The sequence below is a fragment of the Anoplolepis gracilipes genome, chromosome 13 (assembly GCF_047496725.1).
Source record: "Anoplolepis gracilipes chromosome 13, ASM4749672v1, whole genome shotgun sequence".
NCBI classification, from domain to species: Eukaryota; Metazoa; Arthropoda; class Insecta; order Hymenoptera; family Formicidae; genus Anoplolepis; species Anoplolepis gracilipes.
Window position 1 is genome coordinate 5,738,986 of NC_132982.1, and position 22,605 is coordinate 5,761,590.

Below are 22,605 nucleotides of genomic sequence, written 5' to 3' on the forward strand. Positions count from 1 at the left end.
GTTGGAATCCCAAGGCAAGGTCCATGCTGTGAACGAGGGGTAGGATATGTATAAGAGGGAGGCACTCATGCGGTCCTTTACGTATTTAACCACAATAAGGCACCGCCGGACCGTCTATGTATTACATTTCCGATGTATATTTGTCACGATTATGTGAACCTGCCACATTTCTAACTCAAATTTTCGCTTTGTGCAAATTATATAATTTAGATAGCTCAAAACAATATAAAATGTAATATCGGATCATTACCTATAAATACCTACATTATGCCTATTTGTTGTACAAGTATATTTTTTTAATGAAATTATCGATAAAATTACTAACAATAAATTGTTAATAATTAGAGAATGTACATCATGAATTAAGAAAAGATATAGTATTTGGGATTTCTTATTTTGCTTCCAAATTAAAAAAAAATAAACATCATTTGATATGAGTAGATAAAAGATAAGTTGCTTGCATGTGCGCTAAGGTTAAAGAGACGGAGAATTTACTGAACGACGCAAAATATCGTTGCACGGCGAGGTCGTTACATGTATAGTGCGACTCTTAGGAAGCAGGGTATAAGGGTATAATGGTGAAACGTATTATGCAAATCTCTAGTCATTTCCAGACACATTCGGTGCGAAAGGTAATGTTGCATGTGTTTTTAAAAACGCATCTTAGCAGACAAGAGAATAACCTTAAGCTTAAAGAAACACGTGGTGTTTCTAACTACCCTCGAGAGTTTAAAGCTTAGGTAATTTTAAATTTGCTCTTTTAAAAAGAAAGAGAGAGAGAGAGAGAGAGAGAGAGAGTGTGTGTTATGTATATGTTAAAATGTTGAAAATTTAAACTTAAAAAGAATAATTATCAGTTTATCAATCAGGATTATTTGCGTGGCAATATTGATACATATTATTATGAGATCCCTTCCTTTAGTACTTCATTACGTCAGCAACCCCAGAGAAACTGGAATTTCGTAGTAATTACACAACAATTTAATCGTGTATAACGATAGCAATTTAATATATAATGAACACACAATATAATTCTCATTACATTAAATTAAGCATATATAAATGTTCTTTCAAGTTAATAATAATTGTATAATTGTCAAAACCAGAATTATCGAGAAAATACGTAGAACAAAAAGCATATTGTTATGTGAGAATAAATAAATATAAAGAAAGATAAAAATGAATATAAAAGAAGAAGTGTGTAAAATAAATGGAGTGTTAATTATACTTAGCAGTTGCAATGTTAATGTAAATTTTTTCGTAATAGTTTCCGTAGTAATATGTAATATATTAGCAAGCATTCCGTACTTTATTCCTCTCGTTTTCTCATTCCGTTTCTCGGCACATTACGATATTACGCTTGTAATCGACATGTGGCCTCAAGCTACATTTCCCGAGAAATTCTGACGCCGTGCACGCCGGTAATTTAGGTCGCACGTGACTCGCGATATGGGACTTTGTTGCTTTCGCTAAAAAGAGAAGTATATTCAAATTCTAACATTTACTTCTATTACGTCTTTCAAATCGCATAGAGCCTGGAAAATCAAGATACAGAGATATTTTTGAAAATATTAATCTTCCCTTTCTTCTTCCTGTTCCTTAAAAAAAAAAAAAAAATGACAATTTTCAATTACGAGATTTATTCCTATTTATTTTCAAAAATAGTTATTAAATCTAACTAGTAATTAAGGTAAAAAAAAAAAAAAAAACTTTTTTTTAAACGCAATTAAAATAACAATATATAGGGATAAGAAGTGCTTAAAAACATAATTTTCGTAGCAACTGAGCATATTGAGTATTTGAGAAAGAGACAATCTTCTTTTTCTTCAACGTCCTACTTATACACATTCATAAGACAACACTTAATCACGGCAGTGCTCGTTTGCCGGAATTAAATTTAATTGCAGCAGCGTCGCCATAGTTCTTATCACCGTCGACGTTTCGGCGTAAAAACAGTAGCTCGTTTAATCGTCCCTAACACGCGGAGTACACAACGGCGTGGATTAAGCGCGATGGGCGCGGTGGGTGGGGGGAAGGGGGGAGGGGGGAGGGAGATTAGAATATCCTCGTCTCGGCGAATTTCTCAGGTGAGAGCGACTTTCCCCCGGATACTCCTCGTTGCCGACATTACTCGGGACTTCCGACGAAATTATTACGGGTTAAAGGGGAGTTTCGGTAGATACCCGCGCTGAGAGTAATTAAATTTTGTTATGTGTGTTTATGTATGTGTGTATGCCGCTCGACACACCGGGTGACAGTACGGAGAACCAGATGAGAGCCGCAAGGATGGTATTTGTAGCTGTCGGCGAAAACAGGTATAGCGACAAAGCAAAGCGGCGCGGGACGCTTGTTCTGTTACTACTGACTTAAATAATTCCGGAGTAAAGCGGTCTTGAGTCAGCTTAGTTCATTGGAAAGAGAATATGTCCTTATTCCGGTTTGTGCCCAATGCATTCGCTATCATATATATCCGATAGCATATGCTTATCCGCATGTGAATTTCCGATGGTAGAGAATGTAACGCGAGTTCTCTCTTTTTCGTTTTTTTTTTCTTTTGTCTTATATTTTTTATTTTTACTCTTCCTTCTTTTTTGGCTTTTCAGTCCGCCACGATTCTCGTAAAATTTTTATAATCCATTTTATCAAGAAGAAGTAAACGGAAAATGAACGAATTATCCATTCGCGTTCCTGATGCGTTGGCGTGAAACGACTAGGCGATAAAATGCGAAGTGAATCATAGACGCTTCACGGCCGAAAAGAAGAGAATCAGGCATTTGCGCAATGGTTTTACGAGGAAGCATCTCCGCGATGTAGGTCAGGACGAAAAAGGAGAAGAACTGACCCAGCAAAAATGCGAATGCGACGAGCGTGCCAGCGGTTTGTAGCGCGGAATGAAGAAGAGAAAGAAAACGAAAGAGAAGAAGAGGGTCTATTGTATTGAGAGGAATTTTTTTTTTTCACCTCAGCAAAAATAGAATTATATAACAACTAAGGTTTGTGACACTGAGAAAACCTGCAAATGTGCCAACAATATAAATCCCAGGAAAAAGATACATAATTTTGTTAAACAATATTTTATTTATCGTGAAAAAAGGAAGATGGGAAAAAATACCATCTTTTCTTTTTTGTTCTGATTTCTCTTTTATCTTAGCTTCTCTTTTTGTACAAGTTATATACTATTACATTTTTTCCAATTTGAACGATATAGGACAAATAATGGATGAAAAAATGTTTAAGAGATACATTCTAGTTTCTTGAGAAAATAAATAATAGAGAATATTTTTTTTTCTATATTTGAAGTTTAAATATAAACTCATCGAGGAAGAATTCGAAAAAGGACAGTATAAATTACTGTCAATCTGAAAAGAGAGCCGTGGTTCCATTATGTTACACATGTTTTTGTTTTTCTTGATATAAGTATTTGTTATTATTTATTGCAAAAGAAATTTTCAAAAATGATATTTTAAATCTTTTTATATATTCTTTTAGAATGGCTTATTTATCTTTTTCTTGGCGTGTGAATAAAAATTTCGTGTAACACCCTTGTTTTTTTAAGATGGTTTAAAAGTTTTTTTTTTTTATCAGGACTTACATAAATCGGCGCGTCACGCAAACTCGGCATAATTCACTAATCGATTTTCTGTCGCACAGATTTTAACAGTTTCGGAAGCTCGAGATTGAAACGGGCTTAAAACGCGAATATACGACTGCGGATAGCGCGATATCCGTAGGCCACGTGTTGTAGCCGTAATTTCTGGTGGATCTCCCGCGCTTAAAACGGTAAGTGTGGCATTCTGGATAATTTTCAATTGGGACGACAATAATCTGGTTCGACGTAATGTGGCATTGGCGATAAAACCTTGGATAGTAAATATCTATGTGTGTACGCTATACACACGGCATATGTATGGTAACAGATGCGAAACGGATGAGCATTATTGCTATTGCAATTATAATGCCATGCACTACCGATTAGTGCGAATACATTCGCCGCGACCACCTGACCCTTAACTAATGGCGCAAACATCTGCGTATATTTTATCGATTAATTTCTTAAAAAGGATATTTTATATAAATTTGCGTACACGAGAAAGCAGCTAATCTAAAAATGAAAGAGTATAATTTATAACTGAAATCGAACGATTGTAATTAAACACATAGAGATATAATTGAACGTAATATAGTATTAAAATCTTTAGATTTTAATTTAATATGAACGTAAGCTGAATATATTAGCGCAGCACTTGTTTTTTTTTAAATAAAATATTTTCTAATATAAGCAGCAGGGAAGAGATATTTAAGAGAGAAGCCACGATGCAAGTTCTGAGCGTCTCAACGGAAGAGGAATTCCAGAATTGTTAGGAGGAATGGTAGGACCGTTGAATCCGGCGAACTGCATTTTCAAGCGGTCTGCATATTTCGAAGTAGATTATGTTAAATAAGTTGGGTAAACAATTTTGAAATGAATCGCTCTCGCACATACCTTTTCGGACAAGCGTCGAAATTCACGCGGACGATTCACCCCCGATCGTTTGAGATGGTCGATTGGTGTAGAGACATCAAACGCGGATACTGAACGGTAAAACATTCTGGATCAACCCCGAGCGTGATCGGCGAACCGATATCCGCCAGGTCGTAATGATAAACCCGATTTGCATTCCGCGTTGCACGACTGCTGTGATTTAAACCGCTCTGCCGGCTCCCACTCGTCGTCGTCGACGCCACCGCGATTCAATGTGTCCGCCCCGATCGGGTAAATAAATGTCAGACTGGCAAATTGCACGGATATCCCTGCTCCGATTCCGTACAAACGACGCCGAATTCAGCATTTGCAATACGTATACCTGCGTGCATCAAAAGCTTTCGTTAAGCGCCACTTTAATGAATTAATGAATGCTACTCTCTCCGTAAACATTGAATCACATGAATACAAGCGAAACAAAATGCTCTTAAACGTGAGATGAAAACTCACTCGGAGGAATTTATTTATAAAGTAAAAGTATCAAGAATTATGTTATATCTCGCATGAATAATTCTTTCACTAGATATTATACTTTGCATTTTCACGTATTTGCATGTAAACCTTGTCACTTTTAAAGTATAATAACGCAGCCAGCCAGTGTGTACAAAATTTGAATATATACATACAATATAATTTTTATTTGTTTGTTCTGTATATTTTATGGAAACAGGTGTTTTATTAATATTTTTCAAAATTTTTACCCTGATAAATGCAATATAAAAATTTTAACAACAAATTTTTAATTTCGATTTATTATTCAAAATCGATAAAAAAATGTAAATTATTAACAAGTAAAGTGTCGCCGCGCTGGTTTATAAATACTTTATACTCTTTTTCGGAATGTTAAATGCTGAATGTGCATAAGAGGTTACTATACGTGTTTACATGAGCCAGTGATGCTGTGTGTGCATATCGTGAATGGCGCGATGCATCGATGCATCGAGATACGTAGCTTGCACCACAAACGGTATTGAGGCCAATCGAATTGGCCGATTGCCAAACATGGAAATATATTAACATACGAATAAGTTCAGATATCCGTTGAGCGGCCGAATAATGTGTTTTATAGTTCACCGCGTCTGCACGTCGAGTGAACTTCCGGTTCTGTCGCCGATCTGCTCCCGACTGGACGAAACTATAAGACTTCTCTTTTGTTTGCAAGCAAGATGTTGTAGACATTGTCTGCAGACGACACGATCTCTGTGTTTCCGAGGTAATCCAATAAGTCGCGAACGTTCCGATAGATTGGAAAATATCGTTTCGATAACTCGAGCACTTTTTTTTGGAAAAAGCAATATAGTTGAATTCGGTTGAATTTAGGAAATCGACCTTCTAGGTTTTGTAAAATCAGAAAATGTAGATAAGGTTCAATCTAGAGATTGAAGAATGTATAAATTTTCACAAAAAAATATTCATAAACATTCCAAGAGAACGTATGAAAATAATTGCAGAAATTTTAAATGCACAAATATTGACAAGAGAATTGAGAGAATTTAAAAAAGTTCTAAAAACTTAAACATTAAATTAAATTCAAAAACAAATTTAGCTTTTTAATGCTGTTTAAATTTGTATAATTTAACTTCAAATGTCTCAATTTAAAGTGAGAATATCCTTTCCTTTTACAGAATATTCAACTGTAAAAGTATAATCTATAATTATCGAAGAAGAGAGGAGGAAAGTTCAAACTTTAACCAATTATTGCAATTATACACGAGCAAAAGTTTACACAGTCTAATTTCGATCCTCTAGTCGGAGAATCGCTTTTCGTTCTCCGTATTGTCTTACTCTTAAATTATTCAAACTTTCAAAATAGAAAACTTTTATAAAGATCGTTTTTTTAGATCAGATCTCTTTATAATATATCGTATATTTAAGAAAATATTTAATAAAAAATACTTATCTAAAAAAAATCATATATCATATATGTAAAATAAATTTTTTAATCATATAAATACAATATGAGAGTTAGTTGCAAGAGTTTATATTATTAATAAATAAAGCTACACACAGTGTTAAACTTCTTAACTTGACCACTGTTGACGATCAACGCTTATGGAACAACGTGCGTTAATGATGGTCTCTTGCACACATTGGGAGGGTAAACTTATGTTTCAAACTGTCGCGAGATTTGCGCACGAGGGTGCACATAACGTAAAGTTACGTCATGACCGGCCAATGAGAACTTTCGGACGCTCGTCGTCTCGGAAAGCTTCGTAAATAGGCTTGCGAGGTCTTATCGGCGAGCAGGGTCGTTACTGAAACGGGGAAAACTTACGATTTACGAGACCACGGAGTGAGTTTACCGAACGGTTTCGCTCCGGCAAACGGAACTCGCGATCGTCTTGTTGACGAGATAGGGTAATTTCCTCAGTTGCTGAGAAGACACGAGAGGTGACGTTGATTTCCTGCTGTTCTGTGAAACGCATGGATCGTTTGTATCCTATATTTAATCCTAAATTTAGCGAAGGAAACGAGCTTAATAATATGACGTAAATACGAAAGGAGAAGGCAAAGGCAATATAAAATCTAATAATAAAATCTACATATTTATGACAAAAAGTTTACGATTTTCATACAATTTTTAACGCAATTTTTCTGAAGTATGTATATGTTATTTTCAACTCACGTTGTAATATGTACGCAATCTTCGTGTTAAACAAGTAAATCTGAGTATCCAACATAGCGCGAATTCAAGCAAATAACTTTAATGCGCGCTTTTAAACGACTCTCGTGTTGCATAGTCAGTGAAATGGCTAGAGTAGATAAGCTAACGTGCTTTAAATGTGTAGGTAAAGTAGCATAAATTTGCTTTTAATATCGATGTACGTTAATGTAAATGTGACTTACTATGTCAGAGAAATCATTAAATTATCAGTTTGGTAATTAACTTGGTAACGATTTTAATATTTCAAATTTGATTTACGTTACCGTTTAGTTTACATCTTTTTCCCAGTGGCAATCAGTTTACAACAGTTTTTGAGACACACAATTTCGGTTCATAAATCATTTCACATTTCTCACTTGTGCTATATAATTTTTCTACCCAATTTTGCTATATAATTTATATAATTTTTCTCTCTCTCTCTCTCTCTCTCTCTCTCTCTCGTTCTTTTAAAATAGAGAATAAAAACGTAAGTAAAATAATTTTATTTTGAGCACTAAATTAGGGAAATTTAGTACTAATAGTTTAAATATGATTTAATTTAGTTTAAATAAAATTAACAAGTTTTTAAAAAATTTTTTAAATGTATGAAATTTATTTATTAAATTATCTTAAACTATATAAAGCGAAAAAGAAGGGTGAGATATAATTTATTTTCACAGTATACGTCGAAATAAATGTATTTTTCAACTTGACGACATTGCGCGATCGATAAAACGTGCTTGTGAAATATGCTGGACACTCCGGTTTTTGCTCGTTAATCGACAAATGACCGTATAATTTAATCCAATTGCGTTCTACGCTCACGACGAAAATGATTTATACGCTCATTTATTGAGTAACTCTTCAAATGGCAGTTTCCAAGAAATTTGCAAGAAAAACTTATTTATTTCGACGTTATAGAGGATAATTTCCATATTATTCTCATCTCTCGGATTATCATATACGATGAGTACGGCGAGAAATCAGACATTTTAAATCCGAAAAAGTCTCGTGAACTATACAGGAGATGTAAGTTACTCGAAGTAGATCGCGCGATATATTGTATTACAGTTGTACCATTATCTTTCCGATGTGTTCTCTTTCTTTTTATGCTTTCACGGTTTAACCACCGTATTACTACCCCGTTCGATTTTAATCTACAGCGACTCGATTGTTTCTTTTCCAGCATCATTTCTCGCGCGCGATTTTTCTTTGGAATATAAAAGGGGGATAAAGGAGGACGCTATGCATCGTATATCGGCCGCCATAGCCATTCTTTCAGAATAATTCGCAGCATCTGCGTTATTAAGCTATTCTCCGCATTGTTGGCGAACGCATCGCTGTATCCGCTGAAAGATAGCCTTCGGTTGTTGCACAGAGTTGCACGCATTGTTCCGGGCAGCAACTATTACGTCGCATTGTCTTGTCGCGCCAGGAATCGGAGCGGCTTTGTGGTAGAGCTTCATTTTACGCAGGTGGATACGACGACTGGACACGAGTGTTCATTTGCTTTCAAGTTGACCCTGAGGAAACTCGCGAACGGTACTGTGGCGTATCGATTTCTAATAAGCCGGTGTGTCTAATAGCCGCGGCGATAGGCGATGAAATATCACGACGCATTCATAATCATTAATCCGGACAATCTCCGGCTCGATAAGCTGCCAAGCTGTACGATTAAATCTGTGATTTTGGACATGATTGTTTGTTTTAATTCAACTTGTATCAGAGAGAGAGAGAGAAATGCGTGATTTAATATTTATATGATTTAAATATAATTTTAATATTTTATTCCTTTCTATCAATGAATATGTTAATAAAACGGGATACCATATTTATATTGCAAATGATTGTAAATGATAAAGAAAATTGTCAATTATTTTTTTCAACAATAAGTAAAAGATACTTATTTTGTATTTAATTATGTATTATTCTCAGATAAAAATACGTAGCAAAATAAAATAAACATTATCGCTAAATTAAAATTTAAAAATAAAACAAAAAATGCTTTAAAAATATAATATCTACGTTACTATCGACAAAATATAAGTGGAATTTTTATTCTATCGAAACTCTCTCTCTCTGAACCAACACCAATAAATGTCCCAAACGCTTTTGTCGGTTAAGATATTGAGAATATGCGAAAGAAGGAGAAGCAAGAAATATATTTCAAAGCGGTCTCTCGCGAAATCCTTCCCCGTGGACCACAATGGATTGAAATTTTCTATGCGGAGACGTCACAGGGCGACATAAGCAATCGTTTTATTGCTTTCACTGGCATCGTCGATTCGCCGATAGTTATAAATCGACGAGCAACGCGCGAGATTATTATTAACCAAACGTTTTCGGAGTCGTAGGAATAAAGGAGTTGAGGATGCACGTAATCGGATTCACGGACGATATAACATAGCGTGGCCGCGATGCTGAATCCTGTCCGTGGAATTAATCGTTTGTTGGCCGAGACAGCGGCCGGAAACGCTCGTTCATCACGCCGATCGTCGGGTCGATTTCCCTAACGCAACTCGCGATAAAACGGACTCTTTCGATTCGGACGAGAAAACGGCTAAAGATAAGAAATCCTGTTACGATATTTATTTAAATGTATATGGCCCCCATTTCGACGCTTTTTTACACTTTGTAAAATTGATTTAAAGCAAAAGTAATACCCTTAGAATTTTACAAGAATTTTATACATTGGAAAATTCGCGCATTTCTGCCAAAAAGAAGACCAATTTTGTCCGCAGCTAATTATAACGCGTTACGATCGATAAGAAGCGCGTTGACTTTCCGTGAGTGTCGCTTTCATCGAGTTTCCACAGCGGAAAATATTTTTAATCGCGAGATACAAATCCGATAAAAAGCGCGCTTGCTATTGCGTAATATTTTTAATTCTCTTCACGCTATCTGGAATAAAATCGTTGTTTCACGGACATACATATTCGTATTCGGCATTGTATCCAGTCGTTTTAATATCGAAATTCGCTTCGAAAACACAATGTTGCACTGAAAATCGATTGACCAAAGATCGATCTATCGAGAACTTGCGCACGGTCATTGCGGCAAATCATTGCCGTTGCCTCTGTTCCTAATCGAAATAGTCCGTGACCAGAATTTAGTGCCTTCCGAGCCATTGCCCATGCAAGGCAAGCTTAAAGGCGGTTTGCGACCCTCGACCGGAAAGAGTAACTTACGATGCTCGCGTTAAATCGTGCTATCCATCAAGGAGTCATTAAATCTTTAGAATAAATCGATACCTGGCGAGTTTTCGAATGAATGTTCTTCCTGTCATTAGTGAATACATTTTCTTACTTCCACATAGACATACTCCGATATATTATTAATATTACATCATATATATTACTATAAAATTTCGCAAAAATTTTTTATGTAAATTTTTATATAATGCATGATTTTTATATTATTATATATTATGTTATATATGTATTGTACAAATTTTATACACGAAATAATCGATATATATGTATACATATGTCAGAGGTTTTTCTTTTTAAGCTTTAAAATAAAACGTCGATCAAAAATTCGGTGCTTTATAAAAAGACCGACGATTTATACAAAAAAGATCTGCGATATATCCATAGTAAGCCAATTCTCTGTGGAACCAATCGCAAGATGAAATGTGTCATTCGACGAGCCGAAAAAGCGAGAGAATATTTCTGTTCTCTTTGAGATGGTCAGGCGCGATTCGGGTCAAACCGCGGGATCAACCGGATATTGAAGAACAACACGAGGGCGTGAGTGAGAGAAAGCGAGGAAGCGAGAGCGACGGATGTACTCGGAAAAGATTACGATACCAAAAGACGTTTGTTTGTGAGGGAGGGAGGTGGGGGGGGGGGGGGGGACAGAAATGGATATCGAAACTTCTCCGATGCGCGCACCGTGGAAATTTCTATTGATTCTCAGTTAGGTCGAATTCCCAACGTAGTTTCCGCGCCCTCGTATCTCACCCTCACCTCTTAACCCTTACTTTCTCCTCCTCTCCGACCATTCTTTTCTTTCTTCTTCCTTTTCCCGCCATCCGTTGGCGAATTCGAAGTCGCTTTCTCCTTCTGTTCACCGTTATTCTCGACCAAAAGGGTTTCTTGCATAACGGCGCCCTTATCTATATCTCTTTACCTCCTTCCCCCTTGCTCCTCTCGATCACCACATCGTCGAGATCTCTTTCTATTTCTCAGCTACGTAGAGTCGAAGACTCGTTTCGAAACTGGCACAATAAAGTCTTTTGCCATGAGTGTCAAATAAACGAATCTCCTGCCGGTAAATTTCAATTTCCGATGTTTGCCCACGGAATCTCATCTCGTATTTTGGTTACACTCGCGACGAGAGTTCAAGCCATTCGCTAGCTAATGCAAAAGTTGTATGCTTCGCCTCTCGCGTAAGAGCATTATGAAAACAAATCATCTAATGCAAAAAAAACAACAATCAAACAATAATTATAAATTTCTCATCTTATCGTTAGAAAACGATTAAAATAGAATCACTCTGTAAAATATTTTCAATACAGTGAAAAAAGACAATTTATAGTAGCAATAATTTTAAGTAACATCAAGTGTCCTCTTTTGACACTTGAAAAATCAAGGATATATAAGTGTATTGCATTGCAAGATACCTTAGTACTCAGAATTTGATAGAGAATACTCTATACTCTATTTTCGAACGTACATAAATTGACATTTCCGAGCCTTTGACACAAATTTATATCGTCCGAGCGGTCTCCTAAAGTATAGTCATAACACTCGACAGCAATTCTGCGAAAAGGACTCTCAATCGTCGTAAATATCGAAATATTATGTGATGACGACGAACGTTCGATGAAATGCATCAATATCGGCTGGTTGTCTGAGGCACTTTAGAACAAGGCGCTGGGGGCCCGCCCGTCTCGCAAATTCCCTCTCAACCGTTCCCTCGTGCATCTCGCGCGTAGAGAAACCCTCGCATTCGCTTCCGGGTGTTATCTTTTGCCGTTCGATGCACCGTGAACGCCTCCGGCGTATAGATCGTTTGACACGCTAAAAGTCGTCCCGCCAATCCGTCGTGGTTTCACTCAGCGTACATTTATTATCGACACGGTCACGAAAATATATATTCTTTTGAAAAGCTGAGATTGTAGAGACACGAAAAAGCTGGTCTGTCGATATTTCAGCGTAATAAAAAATGGAAAATTAACTTGCTCGAGAAAACGGCGCGGAGAAAAAAAAAAAAAAAAAAAAAAAAAATCTACCGCCCGAGATTGTTGATACTGTTATTTTTCTCTGTACGGTACCTCTGGCTAACAGGATTTCGGGATCTCTCACTTTGCCAGCGCGTCTTCTCGATTCTCTTCGGTGTTTCTTTACGCTTCTCGATAACGCGCCAGTGTTGTCACGAGGGACCCGTCGTGAGTGGCGACGATACGCCGACACCCGTATTAAATTGGATTTCGAGAGGTAGCTCGAATATCGAGGACACGAGCTCGTTTCTGTTTCTGTTCCTCGCGCCAATCTCCGTCTCGAGGCACTGTTTAACTTAACAGAGTACCGAAAGTACGTCGAATTTCGAAAAATTTACCTTTGTCATCGCGTATCAAGTTGTCGATTATACAAAAAAAAAAAAAAAAAAAAATATTGATGAAACGATGAATTTTAGATTTATATTTGACAACTTTTAAATCAAATATTTCTCTACGTAAATGTGTAAATTTTTTCAATGCATATTATAATATTAAGCTAATAAATCTGTATAATACACAATGTATTTTTAGTATTTAAATTAATTTAATCGTTTAATCAGATGTTTTGATTTACTCTTCTTTTGAAAGTAGTAAATAAGCAATGCTTGTAAACATTAAAACAAGAACATGGATAGTTATGATCCGTTTATTCGTCAAAGCTTTGTAGTAGGATGGCTAATACGACACGCATATCCTCGAGCAATATAATATTGTCGAGCAAATACAAACCGAAACAGAACGGTCGGTATATAAGTTAATTAACAAAATACAATTAATGTTTTTGCATATAGATAATAAAGCTTATGCAAAAAGTAGTGAGATTTATTATCCAAAGTGCACAAGAAATGCTTGACATTGCAGCCTGTGAAGTACGAATATAAATAAAATAATTTAAAATAAAATAATAAAACATACATAAGGCAATAAATTTTGTATCAAAAATAAAGTTGATTATATAAACAGTATAAATATACAGATTAAAATTATATCATAATTTGGATAAGGCTCGGTGGATATCATGACTTATCTTTTAATCTTCAACGTTTTTTCTTCATCGAGAATAGATAATCTCTTTATACTTACTTATATTTTAATTTCTCCCTTTCTTAAACGTTTATAAAAAGAATAAAAATATTGCAAATGGAAGAATGGTAAAACAATATATCAAGATTAGGTTGCAGATCGTATAATCCAGATTGTATATTACTTATTTTAAACTATTTAGTCGTGCAGCTATCTTCGAGATAGCTAATTAATAAATGAGAAATTACCTCTTATCCGGGCAACCGAGATCCGCAGATCCACTCATAATAAAATAAAAAATAATTTTATAGAGTCATCATTTCGCTCTTAGCCAAGTTTACGTAACGTAACTCCAATTACTGGCATGACCCTAATCACATTTAACACGCGTCTTTCTCTATCTTAGCGTAGTGTTTTTTTCTTTTTTTTACGCGGAAACGACGTTTTTTTTCTCTCATCACGTTTTAGAGGAGAAAAGAATGGCCAGATCCTTTTTGTCTCGTATTCTTAAGACGGTTGAAACTTGAAACAGCCTGATGGGACACCCGACTATTTCCTTGGCTCATACGAAACATTTCAGGGGCAATTTCATCCCAATGGGCTGTGTACGCGTTTCCTCTTTTTTTATTTCCTCGAGATACATAAAGCGTCTTTAGAAAAAAACTGTCTAGTGAAATTTTTAAAATAACAAATGTTCAATTTTTTTCATAAATTTCACCGAATATCCGATTCTTGATACCACAATTTATTTTTGTTTCAATACACAAACACGTTAAATATCAATTTAAAAAAATCATGGATAATATTGTAGATATTTTTACATTTTTTGTGTAAAAAATATATAAAGATAATGAAAAAAGACTTACAATTAGTAATGTTGCGAATTAAGAATTCAATAATCAATTTCATAAACACAAGATTTAAACAAAGACTTACACGAATTAGTTACATATACATAAGATAAAATTTTACATTATTATATATGTATATCTTACAATGTGTGCAATTGCAGAAGAAAATTCGACGTTAATTTTAGTGGCTTAATCTTCGTGTAATTAGGGGACACAGTAATCAGCTTTGTAATCAAGTCTTTCTTGGGTATCGGATCAATATTATATGCCATTAGACAATGTGTATATATTGCAACATAATATAGTCTGATTGAGATTGCGGATTGCCGCGATGCTGCACAATTAATTACAAATTGAATGTTCAAATAATCAGAATTTTATAATTTGTTCGAGATGAAATTACGACGAGCAAAAGAAAGGTCCTAATTTTAATCAGTTAAAAGCACGTTTTCTGTTTTACAATTAAAATCATACGGTATGATTCTAACAGGTATCTGCAACTTGTGCTATTTTATTTCCCGAGACTTTCCTAGCTAGTGGAAAAATGTGCGTTAATTTAAAAGAGTAACTGTTTTCGTATTTTTAATGTTTACCGAACTAACACGCAATACGCGTGTGCGTCTGAAACTTTTATCAAACGTTTTAGCCTTCCTTCAGCCAGTAAGCTCGCATTAAGTGCAGTTGATTTAGCAGTGAAATTTGGGTATCAACTTCGGGATACGCCAAACAACTGCTGTGCAACGAACAAAGTATAAACGTGGCTTCGCGTATAAAGCACAAACCAACCAACGTCGGTTCAGCTTTGTGGTTCCATGGCAATTTGTTCGCCGATGCTTCTGTTACAATTTTAGTTAGAAGCTTCCATTTTTAATAGTAATAAAATTACCGCAACATAAAACATGATATTACCTCTTATTTAAATTAAATAACTCAACCCATATAAATCAAATATTATTTATCATGTAAAATGCAGCATATAATAATATTAGTAGTTATATTTCTGTGTATTTATAAAAAAAATATTTTTAATAAATAATATTTTAACAGGCATATATATGTACCGAATCTAAATAAAAAAAATATGCATCCTAATGTTGAGACATTGTTTTACGATATTTCTTCATTTTCTGTTTTATAAAAATATTAAAAAAAAAAAAAAAAGAGAGAGATTAAAAGATGAATAAATTCAAAGATAATTTATTCTCAAAGGAAAGAACAATTTTTCTTGCACAAGATACTAAAACCGTGTTTTTTATTGAATATCGATACTTGTTTTGATAAGTGCTGAATGTGATAATATAGTTTATTTTAACTTTGCTAATAAATATTCTTTACCGTCGATGAAATTTCAACACAACAAAATGCGTCTCATCGATAATCGACAGGGACAGCAATTTTACCGCGCGATCAATGAACTATAATATTGGCAGCAGACAATGTCGATATTGTAGTTGCGATCGAAAGCGCTAGTACGTCGATCGTATAATCTACAGCTTCCGCTTTCGTATTAAGTCGCGGGTCGCCGCTTGAGACTCACGGCGAGTTTGGGAAAGTTATTCATCGGATGACAAACTTGTCGAGCCAAACTCATAAGCGTTTCTCGAGTTCTGTACTTTATTCTCAAAGATGTATTTTCAAAGATGCGTGTTTCATGTAGAGCATGATTTTCAAATAAACATATTCTAACTAGTTTCTCAAAGATATTAAAACATTAATAGATTAATAGATTAGTAAAGTAATAGATTCAGAAAATCACAAGCGATTAAAAATAACATTTATTGCGACTGAAGTTTGAAATGTATAAACATATTCTATCTAGTTTCTCAAAGATATTAAAACATTAATAGATTAATAGATTAGTAAAGTAATAGATTCAGAAAATCACAAGCGATTAAAAATAACATTTATTGCGACTGAAGTTTGAAATGTATAAACATATTCTATCTAGTTTCTCAAAGATATTAAAACATTAATAGATTAATAGATTAGTAAAGTAATAGATTCAGAAAATCACAAGCGATTAAAAATAACATTTATTGCGACTGAAGTTTGAAATGTATAACACAATCTCCTATATTCTAAGTTTAAGCAGATTTTACGGTATACAAAATTTTTATTTAAAGTTTCGAATACAAAGAGTCGATATCCAATATCTATCGAAAAGCATACGATAATGTTCCAAATATATTTCCAAGAAGAATAGAACCACGTTTATAAAATACATCATCGATAATCTTGAAATAATTTAATTCAACCTGGATACGTATTACTATCGTATCTTACTTTTTGTTCTCACATTGTAAATTTTAATGCCAGTTCGATTTATTTTTTCGTTAATACCGTTCCAACCACAATACATCGAATAGGAGATTTTAGGATTCTCGTAAATAGTCATGGTACACAGATGCGCGAATGTATATGGTTCATTTATCGCGGCGTTAATGATGGTCGTGGGGAACGCCTCGGAAATCCCGGCGGATTTATCCGTTAATGATTCGCGTCTAAATTAATTGAAAACCGTCGAGATGTCTCTTATGCTTACGGTTTATAGAAGCGCGAACCCAGGATCTCGACTTTCGTATCAATCCTCGCGTGTAACGCGAGAAAGAGGAGATGAGGACACCTTTGCGTGAGATCGAATGTACTCGGATCCGATATTATTCGCTATTCCTGCGGGAATACGAATGCCGGAAGACTTCACGTATTTTCCAGTGAAAGGTTGATCTCGGGGAATCGACCTCGACCGTCTGAAATTACAGCTAAGATGATATCGGTATATCTGAGCGTAGTCGGAGCTTTCTTAAATAAAAACGAAAAAATAAAAAAATATTCGCGATCGAAAAAATACTCGCAAGTTTATTAGGATTTACTCTCCTAAAAAAAAGAAGGCCAATAAAATTTTCGATTTTTTTTTTTTTTTTTTTTTTTTTTTTGTGATATTTATATCCTGAAAGCTAAGAGGTCTCAAACATTGTAAGTTATAAAACAAAACAAAAAATTTAATCGAAGATGTTAAATATGACATGCAATATAAATATATATAAAAAAATTAATTCATCTAAAATGAGATTAAATAATTAATCAATTTAAAATTAATTGTAAAACCAGTGTTATTCCATTATTAAATTAAATATTAAATATTTAAAAAATTCAATATTAAAAAACATTGACTAGTGATATTCTACTTATTATGAAATTGCTCGATAATTAAATAAACCAAAACGCTATCACTGTAATAATGTTAAAGACGGAAAGGACGGAGATCGATAATAAAATTTCGAATTCTCGGGAAAAATATCTTTGTCACCCTTTCGAAGAAAACGGCGAACCAAGGGGGCTTACGGGACTTTTTGTGACAAATCGTCGGCGTTCCGGAAATGCACGGTCACATTTGCGATATTCGTGAGGGCACGTACCGATGGAAAACTTTTGCAATAACCATTGCTCATTCGTGCGACGTATACTGAAAACCCTGCTTGTTTATATTTCCCCGGGCATTTCACCTTCTTTTTCTATATAAACTGTCCTTTCGCTCCTTCTTCCATGCTGTTTCATCCTCCCCCCCCCCCCCCGTTTCTACACTTTCATCTCTTTAATCAGTATCGACTTTAATGTGATTGAAATTTTTTTGATGCTACAGTAGCCTTGATGTCTAAAGTGTATTAAGCGTTGCTTTGGACGATAAATTTTCTATATTTTTCCCTTGACGAAAATTTGATTGATTTCCACCTTTTTCCGAATTTTTTAAATCAAATTTCTTTACGACGCGACAAAGTGCATTCAAAATTAAATAAAACTAAAGAAATTTTTGTTTGAATACATGAATATGTTATGTGCTATTGTAATTAAAATTTGACTCTTTAAGAAATCGATATACTGATTATACAATGATATCCAATATTAAATAATTAAAAATGCTGCGAAGAAGTCGCACGTCAGATATACGTTTTATAAATATTTCGACACTATTGATGAAGACATAGCAAACTCGAGTTTGTATCGTTGTTATACTTGCAGTTTCGTTCAAAGTTTTGCGAGGTCGTGCCAAATATCAAAATGATTGCATCAGACTGCAAGGTAACGAGGCCTTCAACGTGTTGTTATGAATATCAAAGCAACAAACACGGTGACATGAACGTTGATGTGAAAGAGCTTGGGCACTAGGTCAATAAAGGTGGTCTCCATAATGCAAAAAGCCGTACTGCCTAAATTACTCGCTTGCCGGTTCGTCGCGCGTGTCATCTCTTCTCGATTTAATGCAACAACAAATTTGCCGAGACAATCGATTGCTGGCTAATAAACGGAAACTTTTACACTGTTGCATATAAACATTTCATTTCGAAATTTTCTTCTTTAAATATATATAGAGCGTTCCACGTAATTGATATTTAAACTGACAAAAATTCACATATATGATTAATTTTCACGATGCATCAGCGTAATCAAATGTAAAATTTTATTAAACACCGTGACACGATGACGTGACGGACGCGGGTAATCTCAGAAACTCGTAGGATAATATGTAATTCAAGATGATTTCGACGAGAGGACTATGCGAAATCGTTTGGTAATTAATTCATCCAGCTTGATGAACGCATCACGTCCGTTATTCCTATAGCCTGCACGAGCGAGTCAGTTGCAATAACAGCCCGGCAATTATACGTACTGTGTGATTGTAATTCTTATTACATAACACAGTCGGAAAAACAAAATTTAATTTTCAGAGTGTATAAAAATGCGACACGCATTGTATATATAAATTTTCTTCACAATAATACCGGAAGCCGGTCAACGAGCCTTACTTGATTTACGTGACGGTATTAAAACGATGATATACTCATATACGCCTGGTATGCAAATTTCTCCCGCGCATATATCGGCAAGTAGCGTGTAATTTATAAATTTATACGCACGACGCGCATAATCGAGTAATGGAAGTAATGACGGGGCGCGGTGGCGATGAAATTATCTCGTCGATGTCGCGCATCATTCGATATGCCCGCATGTAATGGACAATGCGTTTTTTTTTTTTCTCTCAACACGTCGCTGTGGATATTGTGACTGGCGTCTCTTTGATAACATTTTGATAACACCGATGCACGTGAGCGCGGATAGAGATAGGATCCCTTTGTACATGGCGTCGATTATTTCTCGTCGACGTGAAATCATTACTCTTCGTACCGTGGCTAATTAGTTTTGGCTTCTCTCTCGAGCGTACTATTTATGAGAAACATGCGACAATACTATTCGAGAACCAGTATTTCAATTAACATTTGTGCAATGAGATCGTGCAGTATTCTCTTCAAGTGGAATTAGTATTATCAGTATTATTACTATTATAAGATGAAGGAATAGAACAGAAATATTGTTACCGAAAATCATATGAATATTTTATTGATCTTCATAGATATTCGATAAAATCGTACGTCATTTAAATCAATAACAATCCTCGATTCAATTTAAAAGAGTATTAGAAAGAACTATAATATGAAATATATTATCTTGCATCGATTTAATATAATTATTTTATATTACGGAAATTTTATAATGATTGTACATAAAAATTCATGAAAATGAAAATTTTAATTCTATAGGACAAATCCAGACAATTCTTTACTTTAACTTACAAATTATTAATTTTCTATTTTAAAAGGCTTTATTTTAAAACCTATTTTTTGCACAATGTCAAATTCACGAATCTAAATATGTATTAAATGTATCAACTTTTATCATATATATAGCTGATCTGTTAATAAGTCGTCCTTAATATTTCTGGTGGATGAACAATTTATAGTCAATACTCAGACGAGAATGCATGTAAAGCCGTCTCACTTTGTGGAAATTGTTTTGAGCTTTAATTTTTTAGTAGTTTTTAATATTTCTAGAGTTCTTGATAGATTATAAATAATTCTAGCCATTAAACCAAAAAAAATGACTCGGAATAAACTGAGACACCAAGTTCATGCTGCGTCTCACTTTGTTCTCCGATGATTTTTTTTTAGCATTTCTTGACAAATTTTAAGCGCTTGAAAATTCTAAAATAGTTCTAGAAAAATCGTTCTATGCGTAAAAGTTATTAAATTATTAATTAAACAAATTAGATCGCCCGAGACGCGAACGTATAATCATTGGGATGTGACGCTGGTTATACTTCGAATTTCGATAATTCTATCGACTTTAAATGAGATTTTACATCAATCTGTAATCATTTATAATTTCTAAAAAGAGTTCTATGCGTAAAAATTATTAAAATATTTATTAAATAAATAAGATCGCTCGAGATGCCGGACATGTAAGTAACGAGATGAGACACTGGACGTGTATATTTCGATAGGTCTATCGACTTTAAACAAGATTTCGTACTATACGTCCAACACGTCTCGGACGATTTTATTTTAATATAATAAATTTTATTTTATTATAATAATTTTAATAAATTTTAATAAATAAATTTTAAGTAAATTTTAAATAAATAAATTTTAATATTCTAATAATTTTTATTCATAGAACTTTTCGTAAAATTCTCAAACGTTTAAAATCTGATAAAAATGCTAAAAAAATTGTTGGAGAACAAAGTGAGACGCAGCGTGAATTTTGCATCTCACAATCACCCAAGTCATTTTTTTTTAAATTTAATGATCAGAATTATTTGTTTAATCGATCAAGAAAGATTAAAAATAGAAGTCTAAACTATGAACAATTAATGTTTCCACGAAATCAGACGCCATCTTCACACAAATAGAACTGCACGAAATACGTTGCTATGTCGCGATCACCGCGATAATAAAATTAATTCCGCGAATAATAATAACGTAATAAATTACCTGATCATGATTGCTCCGACAAAGCTCGATGCCATCCCAGGCTCATCCCTTCCGGATCCTTTGTCGATGCATCTTGGAAAGCACTCACAAACACTCGAGTTTAATTCGCGATCGTATTTCGATTAATATTACGACGTTTATTCGACACACAAAACGTTAACCGGTAGTTTCCCGCTTCGAGTCAGTCGCCGCACAAAATCACTGCGTACAGTGCGTTACACATACATACATTCAACAAATTAGCGTGTACTTTTTCGCGAATTAATAATTATGTACACCGAAACGATCGTCCGTTTTCAATTCGGCACTCCCGAAACTCGAGGAAATCCGTCGCACGCAATAACGCGGTAAATCTCAATATGGCGATCCATCGAATATCAAAGGACGTAAATCGTAAATCGCGATCGCGCGGATAACTAATAGACGCGCCGAGATCTAAAATAATCGCCCGTTATTTCATTCGGCACTCCCGATATTTGTTCGCGCGCGAAATTCACTTTTCCCGACCGATAAAACGCCGCGAGAAACACAAAAAGAAAAAAAAAACATATCCTTACTTACGTGCGAAACGTAAGAGTAGCGTTGAAAAATTACGACTGTGTGCATGAACCGGCGGACTGGCGCTATATGTACCTCAGCTCGAGCGAGCAGGATGACGATATCTTTGCTCTGATTGGTCGATCTAGCGCCTACACGAATGCAGCGACAGACCAGCTGGCTAGGATGACGTACAGGGGAAACAAGGATAGGAAATGTTTGTCTGAACTGCTCGCCGGTGGCGAGCGCGCCTCTTTTCCAGGAAAAATCCTGTGGCATAAGAAACGGAGATAAGAAAGCGAAGTTTCAACGACGAGTTCAATAATTATCTGTTACAGTTGCATGCATGTTTTACGTACACGTGTATCGTTTAATTGTATCATTTCGTCATGTAAACCGATGCGTTGCACTCGAGCCTTACTTTTCTTATTGTTTATGATATGAATATCTTTTTTCACGGCTCCTTCTGTCTCTCGACGACGCGTTTTCTTGCATTTATATGTATTTATCTACTTATCGATTCTCATGCCATGAAACTGTGCCAGTTACCTCGCATTAGATAATTATTTATTTGTGCATGTTTATAATTACAAAACTCAAGTTAGAATTCTATTTAGAATTTTATGTTCTATGTTTGTCTCACTCTCTCTCTCTCTCTCTCTCTCTCTCTCTCTCTACTTATTAATGTATATATATATAAAATATCCGGATACACACATATATATTAATAAAGAAGGAAGAGAGAGAGAGAGAGAGAAAGAAAGAGAAAGAAAGAGGGCGTCACGTAGGACATAAAAATGTAAATAGAATTCTATTCTAAATACGAGGGAAAACGCGTGAAACGCCTGGTGGAAAAAAATCTTCGTGTCATAAACAAAGATAAAAAAATTCACATTCGAGCAACATTTTTGTAATCTCGATCAGTTTTATATGAAACGATATAATTGAACGATACATGCCCAAAACTATAATATACCTAT

The 22,605-nt window shown here is 34.8% G+C and overlaps 1 protein-coding gene across 6 annotated transcripts in view; it reads right to left on the reverse strand.

Moving 5' to 3' along the window:
* Positions 1-22,605, reverse strand: part of Nachralpha4 (nicotinic acetylcholine receptor alpha4) — a 161,878-nt gene that overhangs the window by 123,625 nt on the left and 15,648 nt on the right. For 2 of the 6 annotated variants that reach the window (XM_072904305.1, XM_072904308.1), the window contains exon 1: positions 21,089-22,292. The exons of the other annotated variants lie outside the window; for them this stretch is intronic. The gene's annotated coding sequence lies outside the window, so the exon portion shown is untranslated. Of the gene's footprint in view, positions 1-21,088; positions 22,293-22,605 lie in introns of those variants that run through there. 6 annotated transcript variants of the gene reach the window in all.